The following is a 19,890-nucleotide window of genomic DNA, read 5'->3' on the forward strand; positions in this document are numbered from 1 at the left end:
TTCACACAGTTAGAGAAGAGATGGAACACCCAAGGCCTTGCTGAAGGCCGAGGGCAAGGTGCACTCGTGGGTGGTCGCCCTCAAGTTCCCACCAAACTGACATTCTGCAGTGGTTGCATTTATCTGTACTCAGACAACAAGGCAGATAAAACCAGGGGGATCTCATTCTACTGAGTGGATCCCTCCTGAGGCCAGGCTGAGGGTGGGTGGAGGAGTGGTGGGAGGGCATGCAGCTGGTCAGCCTCTGTTAGCAGAGCAGCCCAGGACCATGGGGTCAGTCACTGTCACTATAGCTGAGGCAGAGTAAGAGGCTTGGCCCAGGGGACAGAGCCTGGTTCATAAGCATTTGAGGAGGTGCATAAGATACATGTGCTGTGACCACAGAACCCTGGTTACAGTCAAGCATAACCAGGAACCTTTGAAAATAAGATATGTGGATGAGAATGAAAATGGATGATTAGTTGAAAATCTGTGCAAGGAGTTACTATGGCCCTCAGCTCATAAGGACAAGTGGCCACGCTTTCTCCAATACGGCAAAAATTCAGCTGTTTGTGCTCTACAAGACCAGTAAATCAGAGGGACTCAGGATGTACAGTCAACAAGGACAGCTGAGGTCTGCAGTGAGGCATCATACTGCAAACAGGAAGAAGAAGCAGAAGTTGACATCCTATGGGGGGGGGCGCAGATGGGGAGAAGGAGAATGGGAAGTTACTGCTTTATGGATACAGGGTTTCTGTTTGGGGTGATTAAAAAGTGTCGATAATGGGTGGTGGTCATGGTGGCACAATATTGTGAGTATAGGTGATATCACTCTAAAATGGAGACTTTTGTTGTATGTATATTACCACAACAAAAATTTTAAAAAGGAAAACTTTTTACATTTGACATCCTGAGATTCCAGGACCACACACAGCCCAGCTTTACTGCCCAGGCAGGAGATTAGAAAAGTCCTCTCCTGGGATACTGACCAGCCCAAGGAAAATGATCAATAGATGCCAGCATTGAGTGTAGAGAGAGAAGAGAAAAAAAATTGCCAGGTCATAGCTCCTTTTGAAAGTGAAGCCCAGAGCTCACAGACTCTGCCCAATCACACTAATCTTGATGATCAGCAATTTGACAACATCCTCTCCCCAAAATATGTGTGGACAACGAAGAATTACCAAGCATTTGAGGAAAGTCTCTAACAGCAACACCAACAGAAATAGAAAAGAAAGGAACCAAGTTAAAGCTACAATGCAAACAGAGGAAAATCATAATTTTATTATCCTTGTAAAGCCAAGATATTATAGCCACAAAATGGAAATTATACTTTGCTAAAAAAAAAAAAGTAAATAAATTGACTTGTGAAGTACAACAAAAGGATGGAAAATGGCAGAAATAAAAAAGAGGCTCAGTTCAAGAAAACAATATTGAATGCTAAAAGTTCTAGAAAATGAAAATAGAGGAAAACAGAAAAAAATATTGAGTAAATTAAAGAATTTCTTAGGACATGTTTCCAAACTAAAAGTGTCCATTAAGAGCTCAAGTCAGTGAAAACAAAGTGGCAATGCACTCATATCTTCATGAAACATCACAACCCCAGAGAGAGAGAAAGAGAGAACTTTGAAAGCTTCCAGAAAGAAAAAACAGGTTATTTATAAAAGATCAGTAATCAAAAGGGGCATCAATGGCTATGTTGGAATCTAGAAGATTATTCAAAATTCTGAGCAAAAAAAAAATTGCAACTTAGAATTTTATACCCAGCTAATTATCAAATCCAGAGTTCAAGTAGGTAAAGAAAAATCTCCCTCAGATTTGCATGCTTTTAAATAATGTACCAAACATACTTGGAAAAGAAGTTATCTGTCCAATGAGGAATACATAAGAAAAGAAGTCAAGACTGGGATCCAGGAAACAGACAATCCAGAAGAGGAGATTGGCATGGGAATGCCCAGGCTGAATGTAAAGGAAGTCCCAGGTTGAGGACCAGTGGCAAGGCTGCCAAACAACCCTGCAGCTAGAGCTATATGGAGGCAGCTGCCCAGGGCTGATAGATGGTCTGGTGGGTTTGACCTCACTGACAGGCAGGATAGAGAACAGGCAGAGAGTCTGGCACATGGACACCCAGCAAATGAACAAACAGAGGAATTATTTAGTTCTGAAAATATATATAGTTGCATAAGAAAGGAAGAAATGGAACATTGCACATCCCAACTGTGAATAATATGGTCATAGCATTGTAAACACTGAATGTTTATTTAACAAACTGGGTGATAAATTCATTGGGAGGGTGAAGAGAACTCATGGAAGTGTGGGGATAGGGAGGAGGGTAGCAAAAAAGGGCTAAATCCTCTTCTATGGTAGGAACTTAATAGGCCATGTTTGTCATGGTTTGAAAGGAATATGTGCCTAATTTTCTAGAAAAGCACATAGAAAATAGTTTAATCCTGATCCCATCACATAGAGACAACAGTTTCTTTTAATCCCTATTCAGCACTTTAGGTTGGAGACTTGATTAGATTATCTCCATGGAGTTGTGACTCACCCAATTGTGGGTATTAGTTAGAGAGAGATATGACTCCACCCATTTTAGGCAGGTCTTGATTACTGGAATTCTTTAAAAGAGGAAGCATTTCAGAGAGAGTGACAGAGCCACGAGAACCACAAGAGCCCATGTAGCCAGACAACTTTGGAGATGATGAAGGAAAATTTCCCCAGGGGAGCTTCATGAAACAAGAACCCTGGAAAGAAAGCTAGCAGATGTTGCTGTGTTCACCATGTGCCTTTCCAGTTGAGAGAGAAACCCTGAACTTCATCAGCCTTTCTTGAGTGAAGGTAACCTCTTGTTGGTGCTTTAATTTACTTTAATTGGGACATTTTCATGGCCTTAGAACTATAAACTAGGAACTTAATAAATTCTCCCTTTTAAAAGCTATTGCATTTCTGGTGGATCACATTCCAGTAGCTAGCAAACTAGAACAATGTTTAATACAGAAACTCTGAAAAATAACGGTATGTGTGTGCTCTTTAGAAATGTAAAAGTGAATACAGAAAGAACAGCTAAGAGTTGAAAGCTGTTGCATCTCGGGATTAGGAATCAGGAGTAAGAAGTCAGGGGCTGCTACTTTTCGTCAGAGTCCTAGGATAACTATTTGACATTCTAATCCATTCCCTTGATAAAAACTAAAATTAGATTTGAGTTTTGCACACACCTCTACCTGCATATACACACAGTTGTGTTAAGTGTTGTGACTAGCCCTGAAGGTGGTGAAGGAGGAAAGGGTGGGTCCTGTGAAAATCAGAGGAAAAAGTTTTAGGAGAAGTGAAAAATGAAGTCCACGGGCCCAAAAAGACACAAAATTTTGGTCTGGTTCAAACTGAACTCTTGTTAAATCCATTTACCAAACTTATGCCCAGAGAGTACTTGGGGCGTTTTATGCTCCATTGGGCTTCCTCATCTTGTCAGGGGCCTCCAAGTGCCACCTCCATTCTCACTACTGTCCCTTCTGAATGTTTCTCTCTTAATATCTGAAGTTTGAGGACCATAAAATCCAGCATTCTTTTACAATACAGAACGTCAATCTCACCCGTGTGGAGTATATAAAATCTGGTAATGAGTTACAAGATCAACATTCAAAAATCTGCAGCATTTCTATACACTAGTAATGAACAAGCTGAGGGGGAAATCAAGAAACGAATCCCATTTACAATTGCAACTAAAAGAATAAAATACCTAGGAATAAATTTAACTAAAGAGACAAAAAACCTATATAAAGAAAACTACAAAAAACTGTTAAAAGAAATCACAGAAGACCTAAATAGATGGAAGGGCATACCGTGTTCATGGATTGGAAGACTAAATATAGTTAAGATGTCAATCCTACCTAAATTGATTTACAGATTCAATGCAATACCAATCAAAATCCCAACAACTTATTTTTCAGAAATAGAAAAACCAATAAGCAAATTTATCTGGAAGGGCAGGGTGCCCCGAATTGCTAAAAACATCTTGAGGAAAAAAAACAAAGCTGGAGGTCTCACACTGCCGGACTTTAAGGCATATTATGAAGCCACAGTGGTCAAAACAGCATGGTATTGGCATAAAGATAGATATATCGACCAATGGAATCGAATAGAGTGCTCAGATATAGACCCTCTCATCTATGGACATTTGATCTTTGATAAGGCAGTCAAGCCAACTCACCTGGGACAGAACAGTCTCTTCAATAAATGGTTCCTAGAGAACTGGATATCCATATGCAAAAGAATGAAAGAGGACCCATATCTCACACCCTATACAAAAGTTAACTCAAAATGGATTAAAGATCTAAACATTAGGTCTAAGACCATAAAACAGTTAGAGGAAAATGTTGGGAGATATCTTATGAAACTTACAATTGGAGGCAGTTTTATGGACCTTAAACCTAAAGCAAGAGCACTGAAGAAGGAAATAAATAAATGGGAGCTCCTCAAAATTAAACACTTTTGTGCATCAAAGAACTTCATCAAGAAAGTAGAAAGACAGCCTACACAATGGGAGACAATATTTGGAAATGATATATCAGATAAAGGTCTAGTATCCAGAATATATAAAGAGATTGTTCAACTCAACAACAAAAAGACAGCCAACCCAATTACAAAATGGGGAAACGACTTGAACAGACACCGATCAGAAGAGGAAATACAACTGGCCAAAAGGTACATGAAGAGATGCTCAATGTCCCTGGCCATTAGAGAAATGCAAATCAAAACCACAATGAGATATCATCTCACACCCACCAGAATGGCCATTATCAACAAAACAGAAAATGACAAGTGCTGGAGAGGATGCGGAGAAAGAGGCACACTTATCCACTGTTGGTGGGAATGTCAAAAGGTGCAACCACTGTGGAAGGCAGTTTGGCGGTTCCTCAAAAAGCTGAATATAGAATTGCCATACGACCCAGCAATACCATTGCTGGGAATCTACTCAAAGGACTTAAGGGCAAAGACACAAACGGACATTTGCACACCAATGTTTATAGCAGCGTTATTTACAATTGCAAAGAGATGGAAACAGCCAAAATGTCCATCAACAGACAAGTGGCTAAACAAACTGTGGTATATACATACGATGGAATATTATGCAGCTTTAAGACAGAATAAACTTATGAAGCATGTAATAACATGGATGGACCTAGAGAACATTATGCTGAGTGAGTCTAGCCAAAAACTAAAAGACAAATACTGTATGGTCCCACTGATGTGAACCGACATTCGAGAATAAACTTGGAATATGTCATTGGTAACAGAGTCCAGCAGGAGTTAGAAACAGGGTAAGATAATGGGTAATTGGAGCTGAAGGGATACAGACTGTGCAGCAGGACTAGATACAAAAACTCAAAAATGGACAGCACAATAATACCTAATTGTAAAGTAATCATGTTAAAACACTGAATGAAGCTGCATCTGAGCTATAGGTTTTTGTTGTTGTTGTTGTTGTTTGTTTTTTGTTTGTTTTTGTCTGTCTGGTTGGTTCTTTTGTTTGTTTTTACTATTATTATTACTTTTATTTTTTTCTCTATATTAATTCTGTATCTTTTTCTGTTGTGTTGCTAGTTCTTCTAAACCGATGCAAATGTACTAAGAAACGATGATCATGCATCTATGTGATGATGTTAAGAATTACTGATTGCATATGTAGAATGGTATGATTTCTAAATGTTGGGTTAATTTCTTTTTTTCTTTTTTCCGTTAATTAATAAAAAAAATAAATAAAAATCTGGTAATGAGTTACAATAAAACAACTTTTCTGTGAAGATCTGGGGGCATCTCATCCCACATGTGATTAACATGCCTGAACCAGTGCAAAGCCAGTTTCCAACCACCAGACTCTCTGGAGTCCACATCATCCACCCTCTGCTCGCTGCCCACTCCCCACCCAGGGCCGGCACCATCAGCAAGCTGCTCTAGCATCAGCAAGCTACTCCAAGAACCAAACGGGCTCAGCCAGGACCCCAAACCCCAGGAACAACTGCTCTCTTCCCCACCCTAGGTTTTGAACTGCTAGAAAGTCTTAGAACTTCTTAGCCCCTGGACTAAGGAACAAAAACCCAGAAACCATGTTCAGGAATTTGGATGAGCCAAAGCCAGGGTGGAGTGATTTCCCCCTTCAGCCAGCACCTGGGCCTCTCAGTGCAGCTCCCAGGGACACGGAGGAAATGCAGAGCCTTCCCTGGGGCTTGCTGGAAGTCAGTCCTGGGGACTCCAGCCCTGTCCTCTCCTCGCCCATCTCACTTGCTCTTTGTTGCTCAGCCTCTGTTGGCTCCATCCCTCTGCCTGGAGCTCATTTCCCCATAATGATGCTTTGCCTTTGATGGAATGTTCACGTGCTCTACATCCCAAGAGCGTGACTGATGGCATGGAGGATGGGGGTGGGCGGTCATCCAGGAGGAAGTTCCTACAGGAGCCAGCCAGGTTGGGAGAAGAGGAAAGGGAAGAAAAGCCAGAAGAGGGTGGCTTGGAAGGAGCAGTGGAAACTTAGGAGGCAGACGACATGCCCTTCACCTTTGCCAGCAGTCACCAGCCCTGCCCACAGCTCTGTGGTCACAGCCAGACAAACTGAGAGTCAGGGTGACATTTTTTTGTCTTTTGTATTTTGGAAGCACAACAGTACTTAATTTTTATAAAGAGAAAGTATATCCCAGTATCTGCTATGACTTTAGTCCAGGCTTCTGTGAGCTTATTCCCAGTTCCCCTAAGGATGTGGGCTTTCATCCATAAGCAACTGTTGGCAAGAATGGAAAAATGGATTAAGTCCTTGGGGCTCCTGCCAGGCTAAGAGGAGCATGCAGAATCCCCTCCAGGGTGACTAAAGAGGTAGGAAGGGCGGTGATCCAAACCCCGGATGCAGCTGAGAGACCCAGCCCCAGCTCGCCAGGAGGCTGCTGGCCTCCAAGTCCACTGGGCTCACGCCAGGGCAGAGAGTCACCTCATAGGATGTGCAAGGGCTTCAGAGCCACAAGACAGCAGCCCTGCCTCCGCTAGGCTGCGTGGCATTGCAAAAATTGCTCAGCACCACTAAGCCTCAGTTTCTTCTTCTGTAAATTGTTTTGCATTTTTCAAATAGAAGATTAAGCAACAGAACACAAGGAAGTGCCTCAAGCTCAGAGCTTAGGGTTTCCTCCCTTTCTGTTCTTTCATTCCACCCTGAAATACAATCTTTTAAACATCTTCTGTGTTGAAAAATTTTCCTCTTATTATAGGGATGCATGTTACTTTTACAAATGAAAGTCATTTGGGGACCAAACCGCTAATGAATGAGGCACATTCTGACCCAGGTGCTGACACCCACAAGCTATGTGGTCTCAGGCAAACCACCTTCCACTCTCAGGGCCTCAGTTTCCTCATCTTTGAATTGGGTACACTGGGCTAGATCTCTTTAAAGAGATCTGACGTTGCAAATTTATTTCTCTTATTAAGCAAGGTTTTTGGAGGTCAGCAATCCATCAGTTAGTGCATGCAAGTTGGGTAAAATAGTTTTAAGCCTGCCTTGATACGAGAACCACTCCCCATACCCACACACAAATGTTTCAAATAATGGAGGACACCTACGAAAACTAGAGACTGACTTCCCAGGGGATGACATTGAGAGGCAGCAGGTGCGTGTCTGTATTTTTAGTACCAGCACTTTCTTTCATAGTCAGAATCAAAACTTGACAATAACAGCTCAAACGCGACATTATCCCATTTGAGCTCAAGAAACTGAGTGACTTGCTCAGCTCACAGAGCCAGTTAGTGGCAGAACCACTGATGCCAGGCAGACTAAGCCCCCCATCCCGTCCCAGTTCCATCAAAAGGCACGGTCCAAACAATGTTTCAACCCCTTGATCCCAATTTCAAATAATTAAGGAGGTTTCTGTGACATCGTCATAAACTGCTTTGGTATGTCACATCAGAAATTATACTTGAGGCATGCTGGGAATTCTGCCAGTTTGGGGGAGGGGTGGATAATTGAGGAAATGATGGTGAATTAAGCGTTCTTCAATGAGGCACAAACACTGCTTCATGTGCAGCAACACCCTGTTAGCTTATGTTCTGCCAAAGAGAAAGGCAGGGCCATCCTCGGAATTGTCAGCCTGGTAAAACACATCTGGCTACTGAGCCAAATATTTAAGGGTCATTAAAACCCCAAACTCCTTTTGCCAAGAACTTTTCTCCTTTGTTATTCAAGTGCAGAGCAGTTATGGAAAATGCGTTCCATATGGTTTGTGCTGCATTCCTATTTACTTCCTCAAATTACTGCTTTGAAAGAGCTATTTGATGTCAAAGATGCGTTAAGATTTTATAGACTTTCCCAATCCAGCTTTTAAAGATTCTCCCTTTGAACCAGAAACACTTGCCAAGAGTAAACAGAACTGAAACCACAAGGGGTCAAGGGCTTTGTCGGGGAGAAAGACCTCAGCTTGATGAGGGGCCTTCAAAGGTTCAGGACAAGCATGCATTTCCTCCAGCGTGCCAAAAGCTCCATAAAAGACCATGCTTCCCATATAAATTACATTAAAATAAATGTTTTTAATGTATTCTTATTTTATTAATAGTGTAACTCCCTCACCCACCACCAAGAAGCAGCAGGAACACAAGATAATCACGCATTTGAAATATTAACAGAACTTTAGAACGTTGGGAAATTTTACATGAAGCCATAAATCGAAATTCTTTCCACTGAGCATTTCTCAGCCTTGAAAGAAAAAGCATACAGACGCAGAGCTTGAGGAGGGGGCCAGAGTCAACAGGGCCTCCTGGGGCCCACAGAGTTAGGTGGACATTTGAGAGTAGCTCCCAATCCACAGATGGGGAAACTGAGGACCAGAGTCCAGAGCTAGCCAACAGTAGGTCCAGAGGTAAAACGCTGTGTTGGTTTGCCAGGACTACTGGAATGAAACAAACTGGTGGCTTAAAACAAAATCTATTTTCTCCAAGTCCTGGAGGCCAGAGGTCCAAAAGAAAGGCACCAGTGAGGCCAGGCTTTCTGTGAAATCCGTAGAGTTCCACGGCTCGCCCACCATCTGTGGCATGCCGCTAGCACATAGCGGGTCCCTCTCTCTCACTCTTTTTCCTACTGTTTTCTTAATTTTCTCCTTTTACAAGCTCACCAGTCATATTCGATTAGAAACCACCACCACCCCCAATCTTATCTGGCTTCATCTTAACTAAGAACATCTCCAAAGATCTGATTTCCAAGTAGGATCACATTCACAGGATGGGGATTTAGGACTCAAATATATCTTCCTGATTGGCACAATTCAATCCACAACAAATCCCAAATCAGTTCCTTCATTTCCTCTCCACTGCCTTCACTCTGCTGCCTCACATCTTTGTCTCTTCCCTGAACCTCTCAGCAGCCTCCCTCCAATTCCCCCAATTCATGCCTCCTCCTTTCTCTGCAGAGTAGCCAGGATGACATCTATAAAACTTAAGTCAGATCATAGTACTTCTCTGCCCAAAGACCTTAAGCATCCCCTGATTGGAAGGAAGAAGCAGCCTCCTCCTTCCTGCTCCAGGGGCCCTGCCTCCTCATCGCTCTTCCTCAGCTCACTTGCCCACCATATCCAGACCACCCACTTGCTCAGAGATCTCTGATCTTCCAGCTGTTAAATGTGACCCTCCCAGAGGAAACCTGGAAATGGAAAGGGGATCAGAAGATCCAACTTAAAAATGTCAATCGCCATTGATGGTGGACCTCAGAGCAATTGTCTGATTGAGGAGCCAGAGAGCGAGGGGCCTGGACATGGGGTCCTTCCGACTCCCCTGAGATCCCATCTCCCTGCCTTTCCTGGCCCTTACAGAGAACTCAAGCTGGTTAAATTGCTTCTGACAGCCAATGTGCTATCACTCACCATGGCTTTAAATGGCTTCTTCATTTCCTACATATCTTTCTTCAAGTTCACATAAATATTTTTCATTTGTGTTTTTGTATTGAATAAAATAAAAATGGCTTGAGATGAAATGCACATGAACTGCAGTGATTATACAGTCAATCTATCTTTTTGCCAGGAAGTCCTGATGAAGATAGATGTATATCTTGGGCAAAAAGCTTATAAAGAAAAACAGAAATCTACAGGTCAAACAGTCACTCATTCAGTCATTCCACAAACATTTCCAGACATTTAACTGGGGACACTATGGCGGACAAGACCAGAGGACTCCCAAGGGGAAGGCTGACATCCGACATTCTCATATGAGTTTCGGGTTATCATCTGTCTGGTAAAGACCATCTGACCTTGAGAGAACATGGAAGGAGGAAGCTGTTCTGGTCTGGATTGTTGAAGATGGTTTCCCACGGGAAGCAGCATTTGAGGCAAGGCCTGCCCTGTGGCTGGGAGATAAGCAAGTATAGCTGAACTAGGCATTGGCCAGAGTCAGCAGGGCCCAGCTCCAGCACCATGTGTGGGGGCCACCCTTCTCCCTCCCATCTGCATTAAGTTTCCAAGTCCTGACGGCTGCTTTCTCCTTCCATCCCCACCCCTGCTGCTGCATTTCTCCTCTTTACCTTGACTCGGTATCCCAACAACCTACCCAGGGTCCTGGGCCCCAGGCCATTCGCCCTATTCCAGATCTTCTCCTTGAAGCATAGTCCGCAGGCACTTGGGAGCCAGGTGGTGCCTAAACAACACATTCATATACAGACAGATCTTAAAGAAGCACTCAGGCTGGCATCAGGGTGACCAGGAATAAATGGGGTGGAGGAGCAGGAAGACGGGCCAGGAACGAGAACTCCAGCCAGTGTGAAGGCTGGGGAAGGGGCAATGGGCAGCAGGGTGGGCAGCCAGATGGGACCAAGCAAATGTGCTGGTCACAGCGCCGCCATACTCCTCTATTCTCATAAGTGGGCACAGCCTTCTCCCTCCAATCCATCAGGACACATGAGTGAGTTTAAATTCAAGTGAACAAAAAGGAGCATATTCAAAGGGGTCTCCAGGTCCAACTCATACATTCCCCCTAGGAGTGATCTTGGCAAAGGAGCTCTGTTTTAATCCTTGGCATGTTGAGGGCAAAGAGGAGAGAGAAATAAGATAGGGGACGTCTCTCTGGAAGAAGATTTGACCCAAGGCCTTAGAAACAGAATCTGCCTTTAAGCCTTTGGATGCTTTGGTAAAAAGAGTCTGTAAATAATTTAGCACCCCGACTAGTATATTCTAAGCGGCCAGCACAGCCTGCTGAGAACAGAGGGCTGTGCTGGCTCCAGGGAGAAGAGGATGCTGGGTCTGAGCTCTGTGAGAGCAGGGATGGTGGCCACTGGCTGTCACCGTGCTTCCAACCCCTGCACATCCCAGCCCACAAAGGCACCCACGGAGAATCTGAGTGGGTGACTGCCCGAGAAAGTGAACAAATGAATAAACAGCATATGGGGGGTGGGGGCAGGGGGGACACCCTGGACTATAATTCTGCTCCAGTTTTGCCATCACTGGTTCTCCCTCTGCCAGCCACTCACAGGTAAAGGAAATCACCTCCTGGACCCCGAGCTCCTGCAAACATGTGCCAGGAAGCATATTGTATGAGTCAGTTACAAATGACAGAGACCAAACTCATGGCTAAAACAGTGGGGGTGGGGTGACTTACCAGGACACCTGACTGAGAAGGGTTAGAGCAGCATTTGCAGACTGTCCCACTCCTCAGCCTCCCCCCGTATGCCAGTCCTGTGCTCTGGCTTCCCATGGTTGCCCCTGCCTTGAAGGGAGAGCGGCTGTACCCAGATCCCCTGTTTAACATCCCAGAGATAAGAAAGAAGGTCTCTCTCTTCTCCATGGTATGTGAGCCCTAGGGAAGGACTTGGCTGGCTGGTTCGGGTCATGTCCCCTCCCCTGGAACAAGCGTTTGTGGCCAGGGGAAGAGTGCTCCGATTAGCTAGGCTTGGATGAGAAGCAAAGCCCTGTGGCCAGAGGAGCTGGCTCTGTAACTGACAACCCCACAAGAATCTCATGGAATGGGTCAATGTGGTGTGCTGCCCAAAAACCAAAAAAAGCCTGTCATTATTATCAGAAGAAAAGAAGGAATCTGGACAGATAAAGCCAACAGATACCCTCATGCACCCACATCCTCCATGCTCATGGGACCCTCAGTTACTGCTACAGACACTTTGAACAAAGACACAATCATTCCCTTGAGTCTTAGGTCACACACGCTTCCGAATGTTCTTCTTCTGGTCAAATACCACAGCAAAGACGACGGAGGCTTGGGAGTCCATGAGATCCAAGTTCACACCTCAGTTTCACATGCTGAGCTGGACAACCTTGGGCAAGTTGCTTAAATTGCACGAGCTCTGATCCTTCGTTTGCAAAGTAAGCAGCAGAACCCAACACATAATACGTCCTGAGGATTAAATGACAAAAATATGTGAAAGGCTTGGCATGCATTGGCTGATACAAAGACGTCAATAAACATTTGCCAACAGAGGGAATTAATCAATTTGAACTTTACAGGTCAGAGAGGATCTGGCTTGACTGTCCTACTTCCATCATTGGGGAAGCAGAATGAGTTTTGCTTTTCTAGTAAAAATAGGTGGTGGCAGAGTTTCGAGTTCTAGAACAGAAAAACATCCAACTAGCCAGACAAGGGCCACATGCTGGCCAGAGCGAGGCAACACCAGGGGAAGTCTTGAATACTGACCCAAAGTGACGACACATCACATCAGCCTTGGCTACAGGCCAAAGGAGGCTGGTACTTCCCTTAGAGATTTACATATATTTATTTATTCGCTATTTATATCATTACCATAGGACCTTAGATGGTGCAATTGTTCCTGTTTTACAGATGAAGAAATTGAAGCTCACAGAGAAGAGCGGTAACTCCTCAAAAGGAAATCAGAGTGTTCTTGTCAAAAAAAAAAAAAAAAACAGGGAGAGAAATGCTGAAACAGAGGGCAAAAATCAGATGCTCAAACACTTCCTTTTTATTCTGAGTCATAGTTAAACTGCCAGAAATTGACTAATGATGGCCACCCAGTCTACAACCGAGAACAAAACAGCCTTTCCTCTGCGGGGGCTCCATCTCCGTCAGACTTCACTTCACCCTAGGGTAGAGGAGACAGGCATCAGTAGCTGACGCTCCTTTTACAAATGGGTAAATTCGAGGAAGGCCCCACAATGATCCAACGGTCAGTGTGATGGGGGAGATGGAGCTGCAGTGATAAGGCACTCCCACTTTATTGCATGTTCAAGCTGGCGTCTGCCAGCACAAACCCGTGAAAGTCAGAGCCCCTGCTCAATGCAGGAAACTTCCTGCATTCCCTCCCCCACCCCCTATGTGTGTGATAGCGGCAGAACCAGGTTTAGGGACACACACCTCATGAGCAGTAAGCGTCGAGTGGATCGCCATCAATGAATATATCAACCCAGGTTTTATTCTTGGAAAATGAAAAATTATTGCTCACCCACAATATACCTGGCACTGCAGTAAGGCAATTTAGGTTTCTGGTGTTACATCAATACATACAAATGCATAAATGCACCTGTCATTAAGGAGATGCTCCATGGTTCTAGACCTTGAGATCTAAGTCCTGGATCATGAAATGTGAAAGGCAATTGGCTATAATATCCCTCCCTACATCTTCTGGGAGACCAGTGTTTTCTCTGCAAATATGGAGCGATCAAAGAATTTATTGTCCAAACTGGGACACTTTAGCAAGTAAAAAAGAATATTATCAATCATTTTGCCGTGATCACAGGTATGAACTGAGACTGTTTTGGGCAAAACAGTATAGTCAATCCATTTAGAGGGAAGAATTAAATTCATCTGCTCACGCAGAGCTAACATGGGTGTTTGATATCTTGCTAAAAAAGTTTCACTCTTCGTCAGACTCCTTCAACCTCGATTTTTCGTGCGATTCCTTGACAGAAATTGTCCGGCGGAAAGTGTGGAAAAATAGAGATCCTGAGTGAAGGTTTTACATGATTGCTAATTTAGTTAAAATTGCTTTTAAACATTGTCTTTGGATAATCGAAGTTGGCTACAGAACAACAGCACAGTGGGAGGTTAATCGAGATTTAGCAACCTGCGGCTAATTGTAATTTCTTCTTGGTTTCCTTTCTAAATCATTTTCCTTTTTGCCTTTGAATCCCTGTTTCCATTTACGTCAAGTTTGGCCCAACCGCAGCCCCATTCCCGTTCCATGGAGCAGCTGGTCAGCTCCCCTGAAACCAGGACGGGTCCAGGTGGGCAGTAGAGCAGTGCCCACTGCTTGGACATAACCAGGATTGCAAAACCTGTCACCCAACCAGACAGAAAGCGAATCTGTTCATACAGATTCTGCAAAGGAAGTTCTAAGGAGTCAGGATATTTGTGTGCAATGCTGAGAGATAGGACTTTCTAACCCTCTCCCACTACTGTTTTGCAGAAAATCATTTCCAACTGCAAGTCATTCTATCCCCAAACTCACTTCCAAGGGTGGACAGAATTCTATTTTCTTTTCCCAAACATCCCTACCTGGTGGTTGATAAGGGAAAAGAAAGGGAGCTCGGTAACTCCATGACCACCTCCTCAAAAGTGAGTTAAAGTTAGGTGAGATGAATTAAGTTAGTCAACAGGTGCCATGTTGCAGGCACTGGGAATGAGCTAGAAGTGCTGCATCCAGGGAGGACCACCCAGGGACCATGTCAACTTTTGCTGATGAGATTTTTGGACCCTCCTAAGTCTTAGCTGTGGAAAAGAAAGATTCATTTAAACAAAGAAAACTAGAAGCTATGACTTGAGATTCTTTTATATCAATGGGGCTTTCTAAAGTTTTCTACAAGAAACCAATTAGGTAGATGAAACCTACAAGGAGACATTTGGTGCAGGGATTTATAGGATGAGTAGGAGTCCAGGAGGTAGGAATAAGGGGTGGAAGGAATGGGAAGCCCACTAGGAAAGAAAAGTATAAAGAAACCAATTTTCCACTTTGAAGGAGCATTAACCATTTTGGGGTGTCTGGAATACTGGTGCATGGCAGAAGGTGAGATAGGGCACTACAGAATCATGCAGTTCAGTGATCTTTAACTATGCTGCCTGGAGGGCTGGGGTCCTGGCAGAGAAGCTTCAGGATTCCCCTCATGTAGGGGTGAGATTGACCGTCAGGACAAAGAGGCCATTGGGCAAGACTCTGATCCCCCAGCCCTAACTGCATTCCATACATATCGGGGCTCCAGGTAAAATTTCATCTGAGTAAGAGTCAGTTGCTGAAAGATTGGCAACCAAAGATTCCCATTTTGTACCAGACCAGCCAGGGAATGAATGGCCTTGCCAAGGTCAAACACAAAAGCAGTGATGGAACCAAAATAGCAAGCAGATCTGCTGGCTCTGGCCCAGTACATTATTCATCTCACTATTTGAGGTAAGGATCTTTCCAGAGTCAAATGAGAAAACAAACATGAAAGAGGCCAGAGGGTGCGAGGGTAGTTCACGGGTAGCATTCTGGCCTGCCGTGCAGGAGACCCAGGTTCAAATCAGGGTCCACGCACTTCCCCCACCCCCACTCGACCCCCCCAAAAAAGCAAAACAAACAAAAAATTCAACAAATGGTGCTGCAATAATGGAATACTCACACAGAAAAACAATGAAATGTGACTCTGCCATACATACAGCATACAAGAAAAAGAAAGAAAGAAGCCAAAAAATAGAATCTCAGCTTTTCCTGCATTTGCCCAGAGAATTCTGGTCCCAAACTTCAATGCACACTTCATCTTGGAAAAATGGTCACACTAATTCCAGAGATCAACCATACCTGACACAGGTGTCTTATAGGTAGTGTGGGCAAAGAAACATTCTAACATGTTTAAGCCATGGGAGAAAATTTTGCTCCACTTTGCTCCACTTACCTTCCTGCGCCCTCTAAGGTGGGTTTTGCTCCATGCATGATAGGAAAAGTTGATTTTAAAAATGTGTAAGTTGCTCAAAATCAAGGGTCAACAAATTAGCCTGTGGGCCAAATCTGGTCCTCTGCCTGTGTTCTAGTCTGCCAAAACTGCCAGAAGGCAACACAGCTGAGATGGACTGGCTTTTAATAAAAGTTTTAATAAAAGTTTTATTTAGTTAAAAACTTACAGTTCTTCAGAGGAAAGGCAGCTTACACAGGAAGGCACAGGGCGGACCCTGCTGGCCTTCTTTCCCGGCTTCTGGGTTCCAACAGCTTTTCCCAGGGTGATTCATTTGTGCATCTGCAAATGTCTGGGCTGAGCTGAAAGTACTAAAATGAGGTATGCTGAGCTGCTTGGGCTGTGCTGCATTGAGTGCATGCCTGACCTCTCTCTTTTAAGCCTCCAGCTAATTAAACCTCTCATTGCAGAAGGCACTCCCCTTAGCGACTGCGGGCGTAATCAGCCATAGATGAGTTTCACGTGCTAATGATTTAAGGCCACCGCACCAGAGGTAGGCACTATCACCTGGCCAGGTCCACACCTGACCCCGACTACCACCGTTGCTCTTTGTAGATAGAGTTAGATTAGAACACAGCCATGCTCATACATTTACTCATTATTGCCCATGACTTTGATGCTACAAAGCAGAGTTCAGCATTTATGACAGAGACCATGTAACCCACAAAGCCTAAAATGTTTATCTGGCCCTTTACAGAAAAGATTTACTGATTATTTCTCTAAAGGTCTACAAAATTCAGAAGCAGCCCAGGAGAGAAGGAGGCAGTGGAAATAAACAGCCTGATACAGGAGGAAGAAAAAAGCATTTGACAGAGTTAGTAAAGGGGTGGGGTGATTTCTAGGCCCCTCTGGAAGGAATCCTTCAGTTAAAAAATATTTTTTTCCAAACTTTTTGAGTTATATTTGTTTTTAGTGATGCCAAATTCTGTAAGATTTGCCTACAGACAGGAGGTGCCGGGTGAAAGCAAGCACAAGCCAAGGAGGGCCAGTGACATTTGACATTTGGATTAAAAGAAAACAGAACTTTTCACCAAGGCATGATAATAAATGTAGAGAAATTAAGACTTTACCCCCTTTCTCCTCTTCCAGTGCCACTCCATCCTGACCATGAAATGACCCTGAGAGGAGTCAAGAATCCAAAGTGAGCCCAGTGCAGTAGGAACGGTGGCTGGCATTTGAGCACTGGGCATGTATCAGATGCCTCATACTCATTACCCGATTGAATCTTCAACAGAGCCCCAGTGTGATGTGCTATGAGCTCCACTTTACAGAGAAGGAAACCCAGGCCCAGAGAAAGCAAGTGATAGCTCATAGTCCTAAAGTAATACACACCCACCTCCAAAGGACACTCTCATGGTTTTGTCTCCTTCCCTATCTTCAAAGGGTCCCAGGCCATAAGTTCATCCGGTGATGCTAGCCACACACCCGCGCTGTGTCAGCAGCTATAGGCCCCACAGACCACCCCGTGAGATGTCCTGAAGGGGCTGGGAGGGATTCCAGTCCCTACTTTTTGCCTTCTAAATCCCATGTCCCCTCTTCTTCTATCCCCTCATTTTTGTCCAGGGAACCTCTTCCATTTCCTTCTCCACATCCATGCCTTCTTCCCAGCTACTCCTTTAATTCCTGCTCCATTTTCTATGGCATTCTGCTTATTGATTTGCTCCCCAGAATGTAGGACTGCTGACAAAGATACATAAAATGTGGCACGACCACAAAAAAATTAGGAGACGATCAGCAGAAGCTGCCCCTAAAGGGAATGTAGGACTGAATCTGATTAACAAAGCGATCCATAAAGGCTTATGTAATTTCAAGAGCTTGATCAAGCATTTAGTTTTGAGCTTCCTAGTGGCCACCCAGAAGAATGCAGAAGCAAAGTGATTTTATTTTCCCAGAAGGAGCAAAATTATTCTTCATTCTAAAACAAGAAAGTCATTTCTCCCAAGGGTCTTTCTAAAGAGGATGTCACGATATGTGGTAAACATCATCTTCAGCAACGTCTGAGCATAAATTCCCTGAAAATCTCACCAAAGCCCTCCCTATTTATTCAATATTTTGAGCAATATCTACTCAGCATTTACCAAATATCTATTGAGCCCCACGTACCGATCTAAGCATCAGGGGCATATCGATGAGCAGGACAAACACTGACACAGCACCCATGAGGCCTACGGGTGGGCAGTCTGATGTCACTGAACCAGAAATTCAGTGAAAGCATTCAAATTGGGGGAGGGGGATATATGTCACTCTCCAAGTGTGCAGCTTTTAGCAAGCCTAATGATAGTCAGTGTAAGATGCTAGACAGGCGTCTCTGATCTAAATTTGTCTTGCAGACTCCGTATTTAGAGTGCTTACAGTCCATATAAATGCATACCTGTATATATACACTATGAAATATACGGATACATATTTTCTCACATATATGCACACACACACAGCTACGTACACACACATTGAATACAAAGGCCTCTAGACAGGGAGGCATGTGCTGTGGTGACCTGGACCCCCAGCTCCCGCCTGCCCCTGCCAGCCCCTGCAGTGCTGACTTAGGGGAATGACTGGTTGGAGCCCACCTTTCAAGCAGTCCCCTCTCAGACGCAGTATATACCTGACCCTTGTTCATGTTATATAAAGAGCACTTGTTTGGACAGTAAGATCCCTCCCCACCCCTTCTCAAACAGATGCCACAGACCATCCATTACTTAATGGAGATTGCTCCCCCAATTTGAGATTGAGGGAAAAAAAAGTCATCTTGGGAATTTCAAGATTAAAAAAAAGTAGGGGAGCCGTCTTCAGTAATCTGTCTTTAGATCTAAGATTTTTACTTTCTTCAATTCTCAGGGAGATCAAATGAAATTCATTCTGGCAGGCAGACCACAGAAATTCCACAATAACTGCATCGCCAGGGGATGGACATCTTATCAAATGAACAATACCCTGCAGACTTCAGGCTTCTTTTCCTAGCTTGGAAAAAAATGGGGGGGGGCAAACCTGAAAGCTAAGAACCTATAAAGGAGATAAAAGTTCAAAGTGATCCCATGGGAAGAAACTTAACTTCACAGTCAACCAGAGAAAAGGAAAAAAAAAAAAAAAACACACAACACACACACACTCAAACAAAGAACATACATGCCTAACGTGCTTCCACAGGAAGCAATGCAGGGTCACCTTCGCATCATTCACTACACTAGATCTGTTTTAAGACCATAGTACATCTAGAGTGTTTTTAAAACGTATGCTGCAAGATGAACTAAAATTTCTGTAAATCCAAGTGCTGGTAATGTCTCGTCCTGTACATTAGAATTCTTAGATCTGAAAACAATTGGATGAAAGTTTTACTTCTCACCACACCCAAATAAAATATTTCTCGTAAAGGAAGGGAGAACTGGGAGAGCTTGCAGTGGAGAATTCTCCTTCTGATCAGGGCAGGGTCCAGCATGAGCATCATCCCTGGAGACCGGCAGAGGCAGGCTGCTGCCCAAATCTCCATTTTCTAGGGATGGAAAGGAGGAAGGGGGAGAGAGAGAAAACTCTTATTAACAGAGTATCGCCTCTGTGCCAGACACTGTCTGTATTTGTGACGTATTGGTAGTAACAAATTACCCCCAAATTGAGTGGCTTAGTAACATTTATTATTTCATATTTTCTGTGGGTCAGGAATTTGGGCATGGCTGGATGCCTCTGGTTCCAGGGTCCCTCACAAGGCTGCAATCAAAAGACTAGTGGCAGCCACAGTCATTGCAAGACTTGACAAGGGGTAGGATCTGCTTCCAAGTTCATGAACATGGCTGTGGGCAGACCTCCGGTCTTCACAGGCTGTTGGCTGGAGATACCAGTTTCTTGCCACGAAGAACCCCTCACTCATGACTCAGAGCAAGCAAGTGAGAGAGCCAGAGAGGACACCTAAGACGGAAGCCACAGTCTTTTTGCAACCTATTGTTGGACAGGAAGCCCATCACTTTTGCCATATTCTATTCATTAGAAGCAAGTCACCAGATATAGCCTACACCCAAGAAGAGGGGAT

The 19,890-nt window shown here is 44.0% G+C and overlaps 2 long non-coding RNA genes across 2 annotated transcripts in view; one reads left to right on the forward strand and one right to left on the reverse strand.

Moving 5' to 3' along the window:
* Positions 1-17,210, forward strand: part of LOC143659545 (uncharacterized) — a 33,630-nt gene extending 16,420 nt beyond the window's left edge. Inside the window, exon 4 of the long non-coding RNA XR_013163605.1 lies at positions 16,959-17,210. This is a non-coding gene — a long non-coding RNA (uncharacterized LOC143659545). The remainder of the gene's footprint in view (positions 1-16,958) is intronic.
* The window catches only part of LOC143659543 (uncharacterized), a 170,132-nt gene continuing 162,215 nt past the window's right edge, over positions 11,974-19,890 (reverse strand). The window contains exon 6 of the long non-coding RNA XR_013163603.1: positions 11,974-12,330. This is a non-coding gene — a long non-coding RNA (uncharacterized LOC143659543). The remainder of the gene's footprint in view (positions 12,331-19,890) is intronic.

The sequence above is a fragment of the Tamandua tetradactyla genome, chromosome 16 (assembly GCF_023851605.1).
Source record: "Tamandua tetradactyla isolate mTamTet1 chromosome 16, mTamTet1.pri, whole genome shotgun sequence".
Classification (NCBI taxonomy): domain Eukaryota; kingdom Metazoa; phylum Chordata; class Mammalia; order Pilosa; family Myrmecophagidae; genus Tamandua; species Tamandua tetradactyla.